The sequence below is a fragment of the Eublepharis macularius genome, chromosome 13, assembly GCF_028583425.1.
Source record: "Eublepharis macularius isolate TG4126 chromosome 13, MPM_Emac_v1.0, whole genome shotgun sequence".
NCBI classification, from domain to species: Eukaryota; Metazoa; Chordata; class Lepidosauria; order Squamata; family Eublepharidae; genus Eublepharis; species Eublepharis macularius.
The window spans coordinates 47,706,885-47,727,255 of record NC_072802.1 but is presented as its reverse complement, the minus strand read 5'-3'; positions in this window follow the sequence as shown (position 1 = coordinate 47,727,255).

Sequence of the window (20,371 nt, the reverse complement as noted above, 5' to 3'; positions counted from 1 at the left end):
CCTCTAGATGCTAGGACTTTTTATTGTTTTAATTTAGAAACCTAGTTTAGAAGTCTCTTTAAAATCCCGTTCACGGGAGAGCTTCAATATATTTTAGAAAAGGGTCTGGAGCTGAAGCCATCAACTAGTTAAAGAATTTTAGCTGAATAATCACCAGGCCTTTAACTGAATAAATATAGGTGCATATCACCAACAACTGGCTGTGACTGCCTTGTGAGAATAGTGGAGAAAGTGTAATACATCCTGCAATGCAATAAACAAATGCTGCTCCTTGTTAGAATGGAACATTTTTTTTCTTTTCCTGTTGCAATACAGGAAAAAGTTTAGCAAATTAAAGCGTGATTTTAATGTGTAGTCCACTGATGAAAATTGATCCTCACAAAATTAACCAAGTAAATCTTGAGTTGATTAAAGAGTTGATTAATGTACCAATTAACCCATTTAAAGTCTGCAGTCCTTCTTGCTGAAGCCTGACTCCCAGGAAACAATGATACCCCCATCGGTGTCAAGCCCTTTGCTATTTTGATCCCTAGCCTGATATGCACAGCCTCTTTTCCATTAATAAGGCAGCCTGTAGTACTTCCAAGCCTGCAGTGCTCGGTTGGTAGTCTTGGCTGCACAATTTTCAGAAATACTGTCGAGAGCTCCAAGCTCTTAAGCAGTTCAGGACCAACTGCAAGCTCCAGCTACAAAGGTTTCCTCAATGCTACACCAACTAGGAACATAAAAGGAAAGAAATATTTCCAAATTCATGTTGACATTGACTACAGCAATCTTCACTGAAACTCACAGTCACAACATGCAGTCATGGCCACTAGCTTTGAAGTCCTTCAAAGGGATTAGACAAATCATATACTGATCAATGGCTATTAGCCATAATAATCTAATGGAGCCTCCATAATCTGAGGCAGTATATAGTGCTAAGAACCATATAGTGCTATTGTCTTTTGAGCCCCCTTTTTCCTAAATAGCACTGGAATGATGGGACAGTGACAGTGCAGTCACAGATCCAGAGGAGTTAGCCATGTTAGCCTGTAGCAGCAAAATAAAAAAAAGTCCAGTAGCACCTTTAAGACTAACCAACTTTATTGTAGCATAAGCTTTCGAGAATCACAGTTCTCTTCATCAGAAGCATGGGCCGTTTCCAGACGGCTTACCTTCTGCCGCTCCATGCCGCAACGTCGTGGCTCGTGCCGGAGAAAACGCGAAATAGCGCGTTTTCTCGCACGAGTTTTGCACAACATTGCGCAAAACTCGCGTGAGAAAACGCGATATTTCGTGTTCGCCCCAGCATGAGCCACGACGTTGCGGCATGGAGTGGCAGAAGGTAAGCCGTCTGGAAACGGCCATGGAGGGCAAGAAGAAACTGGTCAGACATAGAGGAGGAGAGGGGAGGGCGGAGTAGATGCAAACAGCTCCTTCTGATATGGAGATCAGTTTGCTTCTGTAAAGGAAATCAGTTACTTTTGATAATGAGATAACCATTCATAGTCCCTATTCAGTCCCAGCTTGACAGAGTCAAATTTACATATGAATGCATATGTAATGTATATGAGTGCAGTCACAAACACCCTTCCTCCATTCTTTATAAACAGAAGAAGGTCTTCTTCCAGGGGCATTCGATCCACCCAGATCTTATCACCTGTTTTAGGACCCTATTTCTTCCTGGGATTTCACTCCTCTACCGCTTACCTGTAAGCCCCTCCCAGGAAGTGTCTGCCCTCCAGTTTGACCCACTGGGTTACTGTAAAATAGTGACTGTAAAATAGAAGACTAGGCAGTTGTGAAATTAAGCCAACTGAGATGTCAGCATGCATGTAGGCCAGTGAGAAACTGGAGAGAGATGGAAGAGAACAGGATGTGACCTTTGGTGGCTGATCTCCAGTTTGTAGATGGGCATTTTCCTTACTTACTCTTACAAGGAAGAATCTAATTACAATGTTATACCTGTTCCCCTGGGGGATAGTTAACCCAAGATCCATTACACTGCTAACTTGAGCTGCTGGGAGATGAGATATTCATGGGCCACCTTCTTGGGCCTTAAAATGGATCCACTTGCTCAGATGAGAGTCTACGGATAGTAGCAACTTATATCTGGGTTCAGCTGTCCAACCACCTGTGGCCCACAAGGTTGTGGTGCCTGAGGTAGAAAATCCAAATAGCACCGGCTCCAATAATGACGAGTTAACCGGGAGCCCAATCCACCAGACAGCGATCTTGGTAGTTCCAATTAAAACGAACGGGAGCTCCGTGTCTGGCGCAGGAGATATTCCACCTGGATTGTGCCCCCGAGAGTACCTGTGCCTCTGCCCCCCCCCCCCACTTCCCTTCTACACAACCGCGGCCGCTTCTGTTGTCTGCCCGGCCCCCGGCTTCATGTCAAACCGCCCCCCTCCGCTTTTGCCCGCCGCCCTGAGCGCTCGCGTGGAAGGTGGAGCGAGAAGACCCGCAACACGAGGTCTCGCCCTTCTCACGTGCAGGGCGAGACGCGCGAGCGGCGCTCCGCGGAGGCCGGCGACCTCGGGCCACGAGGCCAGCCCTTGCCATCCCCGGCCTGGTTTCAGCGCCCCCTTCCACGCCGGGCGAGCCGGTGGCCTCGGCAGGTGCGGTCAGAGGGTAGGGGAGCCGAGGGAGTCGGCGGCAGCGGCGGCGCTCCGCCCTGCCTGCGGCCAGCGCGGCGCCTCTCCCCAGCCCCGGGCCGCCGGGCACTCACCTCCCGCGGGCGGCGCGCGGCGTCCCTGCGGCCGCTTCCCTGCGCCTGCGGCTGGCTGGCTGGCCCGCAGTCCCTCGGCAGCCGGGCTGGCCCTGCGGCGGGCTGGGAGGGCGCGGGCTGCCCTGCGGGCGGGGCGCGGCTGCCGGGCGCTGTCACATGGGCCGCGGTGCTGAAATGTGAGGCGCTCCGGCGGCGCTGCCCGGAGCGCCGCCGCCCCCCGCTCGCCCCTGGGACTGCCTTCCCCGCGGCGCGGCGCCCTCTCCGCCTCCTCCGCCCGCCTTAAGAGATGCTCGCCGAGCGGCCGCGCCGACCATGAGCGCGCCGGGCGGCAGGAGCGACTCCCGCCCTGCCCAGCAGCGGGCGGCGGGCAGCGGGCGGAGGGGCCCCGGACGGGACGGGCGCGGCGACCCCGAGGCGCCCGCGCCCGCTCCCGAGCTCAGCTCTCGGAGGCCCCTGTGCCAGCCGGGCGGCCCGGCGGACGGCGGCGGCTTCCCCCGGCGGGGCAGCGGCAAGGCGCCCTCCCGCTCGCCCAGGCAGCAGCCAACGCAGCCCGGCCCCGAGAGGGCTGGCCTGGCCAGAGAGGCGGGGACGGCGGCGGGGGCGGACGCCGGCTCGGGCGGCAGCCGAAGGGCCAGCGGGGACTCCCTCCAGCTCCCCGACGGCGCGGACCCGAAGGGCGGCGGCAGGAGTCCGGAGGCCAAGCCCGGCGGCAGCCAGCGGCGCGGGGAAGCCGACCCGCTGTCCCAGCAGCTCCACCCCATCCTCAGCTCCGTCTTCGGCCAGGTAAGGCGCCCGCCCGGCCGCCCGCCCGGCCACAGCAGCGGCTCCCCGCCGGTCCCCGCTGCCCTTTCGCCCGGGGAGGGGAGCTGGAAACTCCGGGCTGGAAATGCGCTGCTTCCGGGCTGACAACTTCTGCAACTCGCAGTGGGGCAAAGCTGGGGCGGGGGCCTGGGGGCTGGCGGGGAGGCGGCGAGCGGGTCGGACGCGGGCCGGACCGAGTGCGGCTCCTGCTCCGGGGAGGCGGCTGCAGCGGAAATGCAGGGCCAGGGCCGCCGCGAAGTTCTCCTGCGCAAGGCGGCTCCAGCCTCCCACTCCCCTGCACCCGAGCTGGCGCAGGAGAACCTCTGGGCGGATGGTGGCCCTTGCTGAAGCCTCGGGGGTGGAAAGCGAGGCTTTCCCCAGCACAGCTCTGGGGTTCGGGCTGGGGGGGACCTGACTTTGGAGCCGCGTTCTTGAGTGCGCTCCCGGGAGCTGAAACGCAACCGGATTCCGACAGCGATTCGGATTCCATCACCCCCCCCCCCCACACACACACACACGTGTTGACTGGCACTTCGTTGAGGGGAGCTCTTCAACTTTGACCGAACAGCATTCACACGTGTGCACCATTAGCGTGAAAGCAGCTCAGAGGCAAGCTTAAGGTTAGACTTTGGGGTAGGTTTTCTATTTTGGGGCCAGGGGCAACAGATGGCGCACTCCCCCAAACACACACAAATGCTTGACTGAACACGGGACGAAATCCTCCCGGATCTCCCCCGCCCCCAGTTCCAACCCATCCCAAGAAACCGGAGCTGCGGCGGAAGACCAGCAGGCTCTTGCCACTGGGGCTCTTGCGGGAGATTTCCCTCCGGCTTCTGCTCCCGGTCGCGTGTAGACTTGCTCGTCTCCCTGAGCGGCATCTACAATCCGCCGCCGCCTCCAGACTTTGTGGGTGGGCCGCTCTGCTGAATTCCAGAGGCCAGAAAGGCAAACGCGCCGTGGGTTTTATTTTGACAATGACTTTTATTGCCGTGCCTGCTGGAGAAAAGAGCAAAGCCCAGACCCGGACAGGAGATGCCCGCAGACTTCAGCGGACGCCGTCTTTGCTCACTTCGGCTCCCGCTCTGCTCCTGCGCAGTCACTCGCCCAACGTTCTAATGCTGGAAGCTGCCGGAGACTGCCGAATGGTGCGTGCGCGGCTGCCTGTGTGAGCAAAATCCTTCTGACCCAGTTCTGAAGCCTTCAGACAGTCGGTATGTTGATCAGGGCCAGATGCAGCGAGCTGCCCTGTGCTCTTCCTGGCACAAAGAGATGCCAGTTTTAAAGAGCTCCTGGACCCGGAATTCAGATTGCGCAAAAAGAGCCTCCTTTGAGATTTCTCTCTGTAGCCTGCCTAGGGATGAGGCTGGAAGAGCAAGTCTCCAGAAAGGCCAGTGTTTGGAGGGGTGCCCCACCGCCCAACCTCTTGTTCTGGGCCCCCTTCACTGGTGTTTTTGAAATGCTCTAGAGGGATCCATGATTTGCTCCTCCTATTCAAAGGCCACCTTCTGATATTAAATGGGATGCTGGAGGGTACAGTTTCCCCCCTGGAATAAAGTGAGGGCCCTCAAAATATGCATTTCGATCACCAAAGGGACTTTGGGGGAAGGAATAATCCACTGTGCATTGCCACCTGTACCACTCATCCAATATCTCAGGAGATCACCCTTCCCTGGGGGAGCCCAACAGGGGAGTCTAATTCTAGGGAGTGTTTTGCTGGACCCACCACCCATAAGGGGGAAGAGGATCGTTGCCGTAGGGAAATGCCTTTCTTCTTTTTCACATAATGGAATGCATCCAGTATGAATAACTTGTCCAACATTCTGTAGGTAGAGAACTAGGGGTGTGGCTTATGAGGACTGGTGGGAGAAGTTATATTAGAGGGAAGTTTGGGAATGGGACTTGTGAATTTCATTTTTGAAATGAAGGGTTAATAAAGCACAACTTCCCACTGGTACAACATTCGAGATATAGCACATTGCCACTGAAATTAAGGTTCAGTGGGGGTTTGGGATCACAGGAACTATCCACGTTCATTAAAGAGGACCTTCTGCTTGAGCAGAATCAACAGGAATAAGGGGTAGGAAACCTCTGGTGATGGGGGGCCATCCTTGAGTTTCACATGACATTGATGTGTTCTTCTAAACAGTGCCATCCTAAACAGAGTTAGACCCTTCTAAGCCCATTGGTTTGAACAGACTTAGAAGGGTATAACTCTTCTTGCCCTTTCAGTGTCTTGGATGTGACTCAGTATGCAGTGTCAGCCAGTATGGTGCAATTAATTAATTGTCAGATTTAGATTGTGCTGGGTGCAGATCTGCATTCAGTCATGAAGCTTATGGCGTGATGATGGACTCGGTCACTGCCTCTCAGTATAATTTATGCAGCCCCTTTGCAGCACTGGTGGGATATAGGGATAGTGGAGACTTAGCACCATTTCTGCAGATGGTATCCAAATGTCCATTCGGCGGTGGTGGCTCACTCGCAATGGAATGTAAAGAGATTGAATTATGATCTTCTGCTAGGCAGACCAGAATTGCCGGATGAGCCATTACTGGGAACCAAAAATAGCAGGGCCAATGATCATGGCAGAATCTCTTCTTCTTCCTCATTCATTTTCAAGGACTCAGAGTCTCGACAGGCTCTGCAGTGAAACCTCTGCTGTCAGGACAAGGAAGTGTTGGACTCCAGCCTGGGCTGTGTACACAACTGCAGCAGCAAGAGACAGGAGAATGGACTGTACCACTGCAAATGACAGGTGGGGAGGTGCCACATTAAAATGGTCTTCTATGTGGCAGAACTCCCCTTAAAACAGAAAACAAGCACATCAAGGAACTGCAGGTTCCTGCTCAGCACCTTGCCTCTTTTGCTGGTTTTCTGTTTGCAGGCAGCATTTTGTTAAACACAGAGGGAGGAATATAAAACCCATACCTGAAATGATATGTTCCTTGCTGCCACCTCTGCATTCTTCCACCTCATTCTGCTGCAGATGTAAAAAGCCTTTCCTGGCGTTTAAAAAAGGGATCTTGCATATCCCTGCAAGATCTATTGACAACTTTTAGCAATGGCAGCTAAATGGAACTTCCATGTTCAGAGGCAGTACAACTCATGCTTACCAGAGGTAGGAAGGCAAAGCGACACGGCTGTGGCTTTTATGTCTGACTTTCCAGAAGCACCTGGCTCATTACTTTGGGAAACAACCCGGCCGTGACTGCTATATCACCTCTGACCAGCAGACTGAAAGTTTGCCTTACAGTGCAAGTCTGAGTCACACTCTTCTATGTCCACTGACTTCAATGGACGCAGAAGGCTGCAATTTTACTTAGTATTGCATTGTAAGTGTGAAGATCAGTTATACAAGCAGAAACAGGCTCTGCTGCAGTTGCCAGAGATGGTCCTAACACGAGGTGGTAAATTTTGGATGCGCTGAAAGACAGCAGAGCATGGGTAGAACGCTGGGGCAAGTTCTCCTGAGCAAATCCTAATGAAAGGAACAGAAAAAAGGCCTTCAAAATGTCTCAGCTGCTTCCCTTGTGGAAGAATCCCCACATTCACTGGGATTTTGCTACAGAAGAAATGTTGCTGGCATCTCCACACGCACACCGTGAATAAAAATAAAAGGCCTTCTTAAAAGCACAGGGGAGCTTCCCTCATGTGGGATCCACTCCCCCACCCCATATCATGCACCCATTGTTTCTACAATATGGGTTTTCGAGGCTCCTGCAACTATCCATTATCATCACAGTACTGCATCTGGCAAGGCATTTCCACATCACGGCGTCCTCTTGTTCCTTTGGGTGTGTTAAATTCTTCCAGTGGCATATGTAGTCCGGAAAACTTTGCTCGGGGGAGCCAAGGGGAATACTGAGCACCTCCTGGGTGCCTTAATGATGAGGAGGACTATTGAACTAGCTGCACTGTAGAAGCTGCTCAATTGAGTGCCAGATGGTAAAGTAAATGTTTTAAAAGTCTCCAGAAAGCCATGGAGGGGAGAGAGCTGTTGTTTTGCTAGTTACACTGTGGTACAATTAAATAGTCTCTGAGCAGAAGTATCAGGACCAATGTCCTGCAAAATGCTTTTCTATTGTGTTCAATCCAGAAAAAGCACCCCAAGGCATTCCAGGGAGCAGATTTCCCAACCAGGCAGGTTCAGCTAAGGAGAGGCACTGCACCGGCACATGAGCCGAGAAAGGCATGGTTCAGTCAAGAAGGCAGAGCCGTGCAGTGGCTGTTTAAATAACTGAGCTTCGAGTCCTTTTGGCAAACTCGACTATCTTGGCATAGCTTGCTCTGTTTTCACAGCAGAGTGATACATAGGTAAGCAGATGTGCTGTCATTGTGCATGATCATAAGCTGTGGTCTTGCATTAGGTTAATGACAGGTCAGAGCATTGGTTTGGTGGAGTAATTGGTTTTTGTTAGCAAAGTGCTTTAGCATAGTGCCGATTGTACCATTGGAATTGTGCCACTGGAAGGGACTGAATTACCATTGTGTTCAATATATACACTGCAAGTTAAAGTGGTATTACCTGGAGCCAAAGTGAGGTGACTGGCTCAGAAGTCTGGGTGCTATTGAGGGTGGCAGTGGGGGCTCAGTCCACAGGGAAACTCTTCTATGCAAGTTGTTTCACAGCTCCTATTCATTTCAGCAGAGTTTGTACAAGACAGCTTTGAAGCTATTAGCTGATGCTGCAAGGATGAGACATGGACAAGGAATCTGAGTGGTTTGTCAGCAACTTCATTATCAAGCGATGCTACTAGGCTGTTAGGTGACGCGCAGGTACTTGAATCGAGAATCAGACCAGAGTCAGCAGTGCATTTATTTGTTTCTTTAGAAAATGTATCACCCACTTTCGTAGACCTTCTCAAATCAGTTATCCAAGATCATTTTAAATATGAGAATAAAATACTAAATTTCATATTAAACAGTTTGTTTACCTTCTTTTTTAAGAGGTAGGTTAGCAAGGAAATGGGTCTAAGCCATTGGAAGCTACTGGCCCTTGATGGCAGCTGGTCTTCCCTTAGCTGGCAGCATTGAACAGGCTTCCTGTGTTACTTGACCCCTGCTGAGCTGATAGCGGCAATACTGACCCTTGGCCATCTATAGTAATGGCACTTCAGTGGAGCAGAGAGCAGTCCAGTAGCTCTGTCTTCTGGAAAGCTTTTATGGTTGTGTGGAGAAAAGGGCTCGGATCCTGCTGCCAGTGTCCTCTGAATCTCATATTCTTCCAAGTGAAATGTTATTTGGGGCAGAAGTACAGGCCACCCCTGTTTGTAGCTATAGCAGCTTCGACCACTCCTCAACAAGATTTGGGGAGTCTGGTAATTTAGGTTGGGAATGAGAAATATACATAATGATGCCTTCTGGACAGGTTGGGAATGGCAATTTGCCACTACAAGGATATAATATTGAAATGCAGGAGACTAAAATTTTAATATTCCAATCCTTAATTATTGCAGAGCATAATGCATGTTGTCACATTTCACTGGTACATCCCATAGTCCCTTATGATGATGTTAAGGATGCTGGGATACAATTGTCAGTTTGCATGTGGTGTGCACACACATCTCCCACCATCTTCTGCAACTTTGCAAAGCATCTTGGGGAAATTCTGCACATTGTTTTGCTGGGGTCTTGGAAAATGTTACTGTGCCAAACAGTTCCTGGAGTTACTTTTCAGTGGGACAGCCTTGAATATACCAAGTGAAAGACTGAGCATTTGGTTGAGCAAGATTGTAGTGGTTAGACTAGGATCTGGGAGACCCAGATTTGAATCCCAATTATTTCATGGAAGCTTACTGGGTGACTTTATGCCCATTTTAGCTTAGTATACCTCATGGTACTGTTATGATGATAAAATGGAGGTTAGCAGAATGAGCTATTTTGGCCCCCCATTGGCTGAAAAGCAAGGTATCCAAATAAATAAAAATTGGCGCGATATTACTACCTACACTGCATTGCTTTAGTAACATATAGGGTTGCCAACCTCCAGGTGGTAACATAATCCCTATAAAAATATTTTTAATATATTAAAAGTGCAAGTGCTACTAATACTACTAATAAATATATGAAGCACAATAAATAAAGTAATAGCATCAGTTGAAGATAATCTCTAATTACGGCCACAAAAATCCACCTTTTGGCACTCAGTGTGGAGTAAGAGTTTCACTTTTTGCTTGTTGTTGCAGGTGTACACACCCGTAAAAGTGAAACTCTTACTCCACCTTACTGCACCTTATTGAACTCTACCCCTCGTTCGTAGAGTAACTAAACCTTTAACAGGTTTAGTTATATCTGAGGGAAGCTTCCTTCTTCGTGTATTGTAACCTCCAGGTGGCAGCTGGAGATCTCCTGGAATTGTAGCTGATCTCCAGACCTTACAGACCAGTTCCCCTGGAGAAAAGGGCTGCTTTGAAAGGTGGACTCAATGGCATTATACACTGCTGAGGTCCTTTTCCTCCCTAACCCCCACCCTCTCCAGACGCCAACCTCAAAATCTCCAGGAATTTTCCAACCTGGAGCTGGCAATCCTAGTGACATAGTACAGTGATGTGTGAGCAGGGAATTATGGATTGTGAACACATTTTCTTCTTATGAAAGGAAAGTTTTAATCTATCCTGTCATTCTGCTATAAGTAAGCCTGGCTTTCTCTGGCAAATTAGTTTACTCGTAGCAAATTATTTCTACTCACTTAAAAGAAGACTTGTAGCCAGGGCTGTGTGTTTGCTGGCTACAAAAATCACAAAACACGCTATTGAGTGCCAGTTCCAGCTTCCTGAGCATCTTCACTTTGATTGCTGAAAGAAAGCAAGTTGCTAGTCACTATGCCTGTGCATGTGCAAGCCCAAAGCTAACATTGACAACAGAACCATAAAAACAACCCTTTGTGAGAATGACTTGAAACTTCCACACTACACTGGAGTGCAAAAGGAGCTGTGAGATTTTGGGTTTTGCGGCAGTTTTGATGTGCATGGATATGTGCCCAAGACCTCTGTCATCTTCAGTTTTACTTCAGGTCCTGGGCTGAATTACATTAAATCCTGAAAAGGCCCCAGTCACACAGGAATGTGTAAAACTGCCCTAGCCTGAGTCAGACCATTAGCCTATTAAGGTCAGTATTGTCTACTCTGATTGGCAGCAGCTTTCCAGGATCTCAGGAAGAGGGTCTTTCTGGCCACGTACTACATGATCATTTTTTAACTGGAGGTGTGGGGGATTGAGTCTGGGGCCTAGATGCTCTCCCACCGAACCGCGGTCCCTCTGCCCTATTAAATCCTGCATTCACAATGTTTCCTTTTTGACTACTTAGCAGTCTTTTCCATTTATTTCCAGCTCATTTCTATTTCAGCTGCAATGTGCGTGATGGCTCCTGCCCTCTTGTAGGATGTCTGCTGGATCGTCTTAGTTTCATCAAGGTGACTGTTACCATTCACCCTCCCACCATATCTTAGGACTCGGAATTTTTTCCTAAACATTTTCTCATTAGGGTAGTGGTGCTCAGATTTTTCTGGCATTGCATTTCTGATCTTGCTTGTGAAATAACTCCACATTGTTCTCCCTACAACACACACACAACATAAAACACAAGTATTTTACATCATTTAACTCTGGTCAGGTTGATGCTGTGTATTTTTTAAAAAAATATTTATTTATATATCACATTATTGAGCAACAGGCTGTATTCCATGGCCATTTCACACATTATGTGTGAAAGCCCAAATTTGCTGTAAGCCTCCAAATGCTGCTTCTCCCAGCTTCCTCCTTCCTGGCCAGGTGAAAGTTATGACTCAGTATAGGGTTCTGATCCACAGGTTGGGAATTGCTGCATTAAAGAATCTCTGGAAGGCTGGATTTCCTCCCCTCCCCTCCCAGCAGAACGCTGTAAGATATGTATGAGAAAGACATTGCCTTCCTTATAGCATGTCCATTCATCCCACCATCATTTCTATACATACCATACCAGTGGCATGTTTTACAAGTCTGTCCAGAAATGAGAATGGGACAGAAGATTGAAGCAGTTGACCCAGGGTAATGGTGCCACTGGTGATATCATTCTGATCTCTCTTAAAAGCACATAAAAATGAATGAATTTTGTGGCAGAGACATTTGAGAGCCAGAGCCTACTTAGATGTGCAATGTGTTTCAGTGTGGCATTTCATGCTCTAGGCTTTTGACAAAGTGGTCAGGAAAGCTTCTGCCACACTAAATGCAACAGCCTTTAAGGTGCTTCAAGGTTCTTTGTCATTTTGGCTACAACAGGCTAACAGGCCAACCTCTCTGGAACTTCTCTTAAAATCAATTGCCTCCTTCACACCTCAGCTTTAGTTCTGGCTCCGTGGGGCTCTTTTGGTGTCACCGAGGCACCCTCTGCTGGTAATCAGCAGAACACACCATAATATAATAACCTATTTCGTCTACTAGTGGGGCAGCAGGACAGCAAATTTGCTGATGGGAAGTCCGCCCAAAGCAGAAAAGAGAAGACTGACAGAGCTAATTGAAAGGCAAGGAATGAGCTGTGCAAAATAAGCTCGTTAATTTAATCAACTCAAGATTTCCCCAGGATCTTGACAGATAATTCCCAAAGGCATCTGAGAGAATTTGATTATATGTGGGTTTAAATGTTTCCTTTTCATTGATGGGTCTGAGTCCCATATGTGGGGAGGAAAGGCGGGATATAAAAGGATAAAAATTACATTTTACCTGTTATTTATTTTATGTTTTTTATCATTTGTGAACCAATTTAGACATTAATGGAAAGGTAGGATATAGTTATCTAAATAAATCAATGCAAACTGGAAAGTGCCCAAAATGTTTAGATTTATATCTAAAAACACTTCAGCTGTCATCATCTTTGATGCTGATGATCTTCAGCAAATCAACTATGCCACGCATGATTAGAGAAGGGGGGGAGGGGAAGACTGAACAAAGTGATCAGTGATCATCTGAGCTGCTCTGAGCTCTGCTAACCTTTCCAAGAACATTTTAGGGGTCCAATGGCACCGCAAGTTTTCACATTGAATTGGTCGCCTCTAGTCTCAGAAAACCAATTTAAACATTGCAGGAAGTGCAGACTGAAGAAACATGAATGGTGCATTCTTCTGCTCTTTCTACCTGTGCTGTAATATATTATTTCTACAACCCCAGGTGATAGGAAGTTCCAAGAGGCACAATTTCACAGAATCGGTTTCCTTGTGAGAACAGAGTCCTGGAGGCTTCTGTAGTATTTGTTCCTTTACACACATATAAGTTAAGGGTGGGTGCAGGGCAGGCAGGAAACCAAATAACCCATAAAAGCAGAATTGTTTGTGGAAAAGAAACCAGCGCATCCTTGTAGCTGCTAGAGCTTTTAGAAATCCAGCTGTCCTATGCTTTGCTATCCCAGGAGCAGAGAGGTACTCCTTGCATGAATTCCAGAGAGGTCACCTGGATGACTCAGGCTAGCCTAATCTTATCAGATCATGGAAGCTAAGCAGGGTTGGCATTGGTTGGTACCACCAAGGAAGACCAGGGTCTCTCTGCAGAGGCAAGCAATGGCAATCCACTTCTGCTCCTCTCTTGCCTTGAAAACCTGCACAGGGGTTGCTATAAGTCAGCTGCAAGTTGACAGCATTTTACACACACAGCAATTTCTCAGCACTCATAGGGCATTTTCACACAGCCAAAGCCTCCGGAAGATCGCACAAAACTAATGGCATGAAGGGTCTTCCTAGCACAATTTCCCGGCACGATCCCCTTTAATGGTGCAATTTCTGACATCATCGCACCATTAAAGGGGATCGTGCCGGGAAATCACACTAGGAAAATGCTTCATGTCGTGAGTTTTGCATGATCTTCCAGATGTTTACAGGTACGTGTGAAAATGGCCATAGCTGTGCTGGAACTATCTGGTTTACTTTATTAGAGTTTAAATTCTGCTTTTCAGCCCCAAATCAGCTCCCAATATCAATTGAAATGGGCCTGGAGATGGAGTTCTCAGCAAAGTGTGAGTCCAGGCATGATCTGATGGTTCCTGGCTGCCTCCTGTCTTTCTAGCCTCATTTATGGCAATTTGTATTTTGTCACTTGTCTGTTCTGTTACCTCTGGAATGTAGAATAACATGAAATTCAGATGGGACTTTTGTGTGTTTGTTTTGGAGTCGTATATCCTACCTTTCTTAGATCTTCAAGGTGACCTCAACATCCAAGGACTAGGACAGGTATGTTTTCCTTCACACTGTTCTTCCACAGACAGCTGGCTGAATTGTATATTTTAGAAACCAGCTATTTTGCTGTGTTTAGACTAGAAGCAGATTTCTTATATCCAACTTCTATGAAAGGGATGAAAGCTATCTGCGTGCCACAGCAATTCACCATAGACCTGCTAAAAGGCAGGGCTTGCTGGCTCCCTAAACATTTCTAAACAGATGTGTCTCTGTAGAGCTAGATTTCTTAATGAAGGGGCTCAAAAGATCGCTCACAAGACTCTGATTTTTTAAACTCACCTTTCTAACCCAAATGGATGTATGGATGATGTTTGCAAATCTTCCAAGCCAGAAGTAAGCTCCCTTTAGACTGGACGTAAAGTTTGGCTGCTTGGGACTGAACTTTCTGTCCCTCCTCACAATGAGCAATAAAAGAATAAATTAATGCAAAACGGCAAAATTATACAAATATGTAGCATTTATACCAATCACGGGATTTGAGTTTTTCTTGAAGCAACCCTGTGTTTGCACTCTGGCTTTAGTTCAAGATCAGCAACTGGAGACACCAAAGCCAAGTAGGGCTCTCTGTGGAGCACCAACAGCTTGTGGGAGAGGTGTGACCTCCATTCCTGCCTTGACCTAGGGTCAAGGCAGGAATGCATCCAGAGGAGCTAGCCATGTTAGTCTGTAGTAGTAAAATAGAAAAGAGTCCAGTAGCACCTTTAAGACTAACCAACTACTGTAGCATAAGCTTTTGAGAATCACAGTTCTCTTCATCAGATGCCCTCATATCTACCCAGGAAATACAATTACAGGACCCAATGGCGTCAACTACATTATCTCTGGCTCTTACAGCTGCTCATCCTCCAATATGATATATGCCCTCATGTGCCAACAATGTCCATCTGCTCTGTACATTGGACAAACCAGCCAACCTCTGCTCAAAAGAACAAATGGACACAAATCTGACATTAAAAATGGCAACATCCAGAAACCAGTGGGAGAACACTTCAATCTATCAGGACATTCCATCAAGGACTTAAAGGTCACTGTAGTTCAACAGAAACCTTTCAAAAACAGAATCCAACGGGAAGCTGCTGAATTGGAATTCATATGTAAATTTGACTCAGTCAGGCTTGGATTGAATAGGGACTATGAATGGTTATTTCATTATCAGAAGTAACTGATTTCATTATCAGAAGCAAACTGATCCGATTATCAGAAGCTACTGATTGAATCTACTCCCCTCCCCCTCTCCACCTATATATCTGACCAGTTTTTTCTTACCCTCCATTCATCTGACGACGAGAACAGTGATTCTCAGAAGCTTATGCTACTGTAAAGTTGGATAATTTTTCCAGACATGCAGGTTTTTAAAGAGTTTGGTCTGGGTTCCACTCAATTTTCCGCAGTCAACACCAGTTAAGAAATAAATGGCTGTTAAAAAATAAAGGCAAGCCCAAACAGCCTCAGAATACCACCATGGGGGTGAGGGGGGAGGACTTCTCTCACCCCCAATCTGTTTTCTAAAATAGTAAGTTAACAGGGTGTATGTATGTGTGTGTGCATTTTTGCTGTTCCATGTGGAGTATTCTATGCACATGGAGCAGTAAAAACAGGGAAATCCCTCCCTCTGAATGATTTTGACATGGGGAAAAGGCTTGAGGGGGAAGGCAGGTGTCCTCCCCCTGCCCTACCATTCTGAGGCCATTTGGACTCTCCTTTATTTTTTAACAGCCATTTCCCACAGTTGCTGTGTGGCTTCAGGAATCCAAGCTGGGTCTGGGGAATCTGGACCCAACTCTTTACAAACCTGCACATCTAAAGAGACCCCTAGTTGCTGACCAAAGCTTCAAGATATAGGAAACTTTTATGTCAAAGAGGCTGGAGTCCTGCCAGGTCCATTCATCCAGGTCTTTTCTGTGCTGAGTCCAGTGTCTCTTTGGTGTGTTTCTGCAAGTTGCATGTCCTTTGACTCATTGCATGGCAGAATTAATCATGTTCAGGATGAGAAACAAGCACAGGAGCATTGAGGCACGATGGGCAAGCTTTCTGCAAAGCAATAGGTCAGCCAGTCTTTAGGGTTTTTTTTTCCAGAAAAGTAATTCCTCTTGAAATGAGGACACAACAAATACAGCCAAACTAATAAAACAAATATCTGCCAATGACGACATTTGTTAAATAGCCAACATTCCTGTAGAGCATCACACACGCAAAGTCAGATGCAGAGAGCCTGTCATCTTTGGGAAAAGCAGGGCACATCTTTGCGTAAATAATTAATCCCTTTGCAAATGAAGCCAACAGAGGAATTCATAAAAGATCTATTGGCTGGATTTTTGTCTTTCGTAATCCTTTTGAAGCCAGAGACCTTTTTAAAAAACATAAAGCAGGAAAATCTGTCACCTCGAGCATCGTAGGAACATTGTCTGTTGGGCACAGAACCCAGTGGCTGTCCTTGAGATGTCTGCTCCACTGTGTTTGATTTCTGAGGCCGAGCAATTGCAGGAGATGATCAAAGGAGGCGTCCTTTGAGTCAATTCTAGCTTAGCAGCAGTGTTGCAAAAGACCTTCCTCTCCCCAGTGCTGCTCCAGTAATAGGGTCATGAAGGCTAGACCACTAATATGGTCCTTTCCATGCCCATGCAGTAAATGTGGGGGAGATCCATGTCATTGGCCTTGGCCAGCTTGGATCTTTTACACACGTGCAGGAAGGAAACCATAGGACCTCCGCTCTCATGCCCCTTCAACTAAGTATTGATATACAGTTCTCTGTTAGAGAACTTGAGTGTGTCTCTCCCTCCCCCGCAAACTACATATCCCAGGGCTCTCTGCAAGAAACATTAGTTAAACCAGTGTGTAATATACATACACCCACTCATACCATAGGTACTTGGCAAGTGTCATGTTGAGAGTGCTTCTTTGCAAGATTATTTAGAATGAGCTTCAGTGCTTCTGCCAGACTCATTACATCAATGCATCTATGAAGGCAGCACTAAGTTCTACCCCCACCCCCGGTTTGACTATCACACAGTTGTTCTGTCTGCAGCCAAAGTGCCTATTTCTCTTTTAAGTCAGAGCAAAGAAGGTTTTTCTTTTGCATGGTATCAGATGGAAGCTCCCAAAGAAAGCCGGGGCATGCTGTGCTCCACCTGGGGAGAAATCTCCAGGTGGAAAAAGTCCTGGTGGTGCAGAAACAGCCACGGTCTCCCCCCAAAAGCCGTTTTTTGATGCAACAAAGCATTGCCCCTTCTGCAACCCCAGATCTGCTGTTCCTGCACTAAGCACCCAACTTTCTCCACTTTCTGCTGCTCTAGACCCTCTCCCCTGCCACTACAATGCCCTGGCACCTTTCTGCTTACCCACAAAGCTCTCGGGATTCCCTGTAACACACATTATCTACTTCACCATAAGGCAATCTGTGGCATGGCAGGCCTGCTGAGCTGACCTTGTGACCCAGCATGCCAGACAAATGCAGCTTGTCAGTCATCTGTGGGGGCTCAAGAACCCAGCTGGTTTTGCTGCCTGCTTAGGACACAAGGAGGAATTCGTAACGGAGACACTACCTTGGATCTGTGTGTGGGAGCAGGTTTGGTTTGCTGGGTCACACGTGCAGGCATGATGGAAGCTATACGTGGGAACCCTTATTTAAGCAATTCCAGACTTGGAAGAGAGTCTGCCAAATACAGAGGCAGAGAGAAACTCTCCTTGGGAGTCCGGATGGTTGGGAGGACTTTAACTGGTCCAGATTCTGCGGCAACTCCTATAGCCGCAGGGTTAGTTCTTTAAGCTTAGCTCCCTGTGAAAGAGCCCATTTGTCTATCATTTTATTTATTACAGCAAGGCTGAGATCAGAACACCTGCTTCCTTTATGTGCTGTCAGGTCTCCATTCTTCTCTGCTGTCCTTCACATAAAAAACTCAGATCTGTGGTTCAGTACTGTCCATTCCAGATCCAAGTGGAGAGATCTACGTTGCCTGGTGATAACGTTTCTGTGTCTCTTTCTCTCTTTTCTCCCAGGCCTAGTTTCTTGTAGCTGTTTGCAGAGAATAGCAAATCACTTATGTAAAACAGGGTTGCTTCCGTACTAGCAGTTTAGTCTGGAATAGACATCATTTGTTCACTCCATTTTAAAGAAAATTCAGTCAATGCTGTTATTAGCGTTATGCGGTCTGTTCTTTTGTTTTACAATCTTTTTCTTTCAAACTGATTGATGGCGTCGTTCCCCCCCCCCCATGCAATTGTTGTGAACTGATAGAGGCTGCTTCCAAATTTGGGTGTGTGTGTGAAAACACCCCTGCAGTAGCAGCAAGCAGCGCAGGAGTGGGCAGGAATTTTGTCTGTCCGCAACGATTCCTGCACTTCTTACTGCCACCACCACAGATCCTCCCACTCCTCCCCTTTCTTCTGTTGCACCTGTACAAACGCGCAGATGCAATGGTGATTATGCTGGGGCCCCAAACTGCCTGGAAGCCCCCTTTCCCCCTCCTTTTCTCTTTCCCTGCAGAGCTACAGTGAAGTTCTGCAGGAAACTGGAGAGAAAAGCCCTTTGAAGGGTGTGGAATGGGGCATGAGGTGTATTGATTGTACGCCTTACAGTGGAATGGTGGATTGTATCCATTACAGTGGAGTGATCTGTGTGTCCCCTCTGATATTTGTGTGTATTGCGTTGGTCACTTGGGGTGGAGTTCCTATTCAGGTTGTTGGAATTATAGACTGCATGAGCCCCCTCGCCCTGAAACCAGTTGCTCCCATTCCAGTATCTTCTTGCTAATAAATGGATGTTGTTTTGAACACACCCGTCTCTGTTGTGTGAACCTAAGTGCAGGAACCTGTGTCAGCACCCTATTCCTGACTTGCCAGCAAAAGGGTACATCACTGCACACAACAGCTAGCTGACCAATGCCATATTGAAAGTGACGCTTAGCTCCACCCCTCCATTGGTCTTATCTGGCAGGCTGTGGCCCATGACTGTTGTCACCTGACCTAAGGAGAGCCACATCAGTAAAGGAGATACAAGGGAGATGAGAAAGGAAGGGGAGGTGTCAAAACAATGTATTGGATTAAGAATGGGTCCTGTGTTACGCATTTGGATTAAAGATGGGCCTTGAGTCTAAAAAGGCTGGAAACTACTAGCAACAGATAATACTTATTGGACCCTTGATTAACTCAGTATAAAGCAGCCTCAGATATTTAGCTACTCAGCCATGGTTCAGTGGTAAAGAACACAGTTTACATGCGGGACATTCCAGATTCAGCTCCTGGTATGTCCAGTTAAAAGGACCTTTCTCTGCCTGAGTCATTCATTAGAGAGCTGCTGCCAATCAGAGTAGACTATATTGGACTAGTCTATTTGATTCTGTATACGACAGCCTCAAATGTACTATTGATCTGGTATATCTTCATAATGGTGGGCCACTTTGCTTGGAGCAGAAAGAAAGCTTGAAGGAGGAATCCTGTACGAAATGCCGTGCCAGAACCAAGCCCTTTGGCTTGGTCTTTCTGGCCCTGATGGTCTCACTCTTGGCTTGCTGCCTTCCTGCTGGCTGTTAAGGTCACGTGTTTCAAGGTATAGTAGGCCGCTGGACTGGTTGACCTCCAGGCTGGTGGTCTTTGATTCCCCATTGTTGTCTGCTCCTCGGAGCCCTGCCTGTCCAGCTGCCCGATCTGCCTCCCTTTCTAGTTATCTGTTTTGAAGAGCTATAGCTGAGTTCAGAAATGGCTGCCTGTCAATGATACCAGGCTGCAAATTGGTATAAACTCAACTTAGGAGCACTGTGTAGATCTGTGCCAAGCAAGACTCTTCTTGTCAGTGATAAAGATGACATTTGGACCATTCTTCCCATCAAACCTTTAAATGTGAGAAGTGTTCTTCTTTGTTGAGATGAGTGCCTCATGCAACTCGCTGTCTCCTGATTTAAGCAAAAATGTCTTTTGTTTAACATAAAACTGTCAGCTAATTCTGTTCGCTGCTTTGCAAATGGTGTTTGGGGAACTCAATGGAAAAAATTTCTAACAGCAATTGAGCCACTACTATGCATGGCTGAAGGGGCAAGTTCCATAGGAGAGGGGAGACCAATCACTTTAGTGCTTAGCTGTTATCCCCTGTGAGGCTATTTTTGAAGGTTCCTCTTTGTACATCTGCATCCCTGAATGTTGGGTGGCCTTTTTTGCCCCTGTCTCATGGCCACAAATCAATTTTGCTGTGCTGGTGCTGAAACTGATTTCTCGGCAGCTTTGACTGCTGAGTATTGTTCTGTCTGCCCTTTATTTTACTGTGGATATTTTGCAGATGTTGATATTCTAACTAATTTGTTGTAAAGTGCTTGGGATATCCTAAACAGAATGGAAGAGTGGGGTTATTTTCAACAACAATAATCATAATTTGATGCGTAATGGGACACACACTAAGTTTATGTGGAGTGATAGCGTGGCAGAACAGATATGGGTCAGGGCCCACAAAGGTGTAATGCTTAGTTTACAGACTAGTGAGAGTAGAAAAGTGTCATGTAAAAGCCAAAGCGTGAAGCCATGTCCTTCACGGTGTAATTGATTAATTGCATTCCAATCAATCTATATATTTTTCAAACATCAATAGAGGTGTCATTCTCAGATCACTGAAGGAAGTGTGAGGTAAACTATCTGCAATCCTGTGCAGAGTTAGTCCAGTCTAAGCTCACTG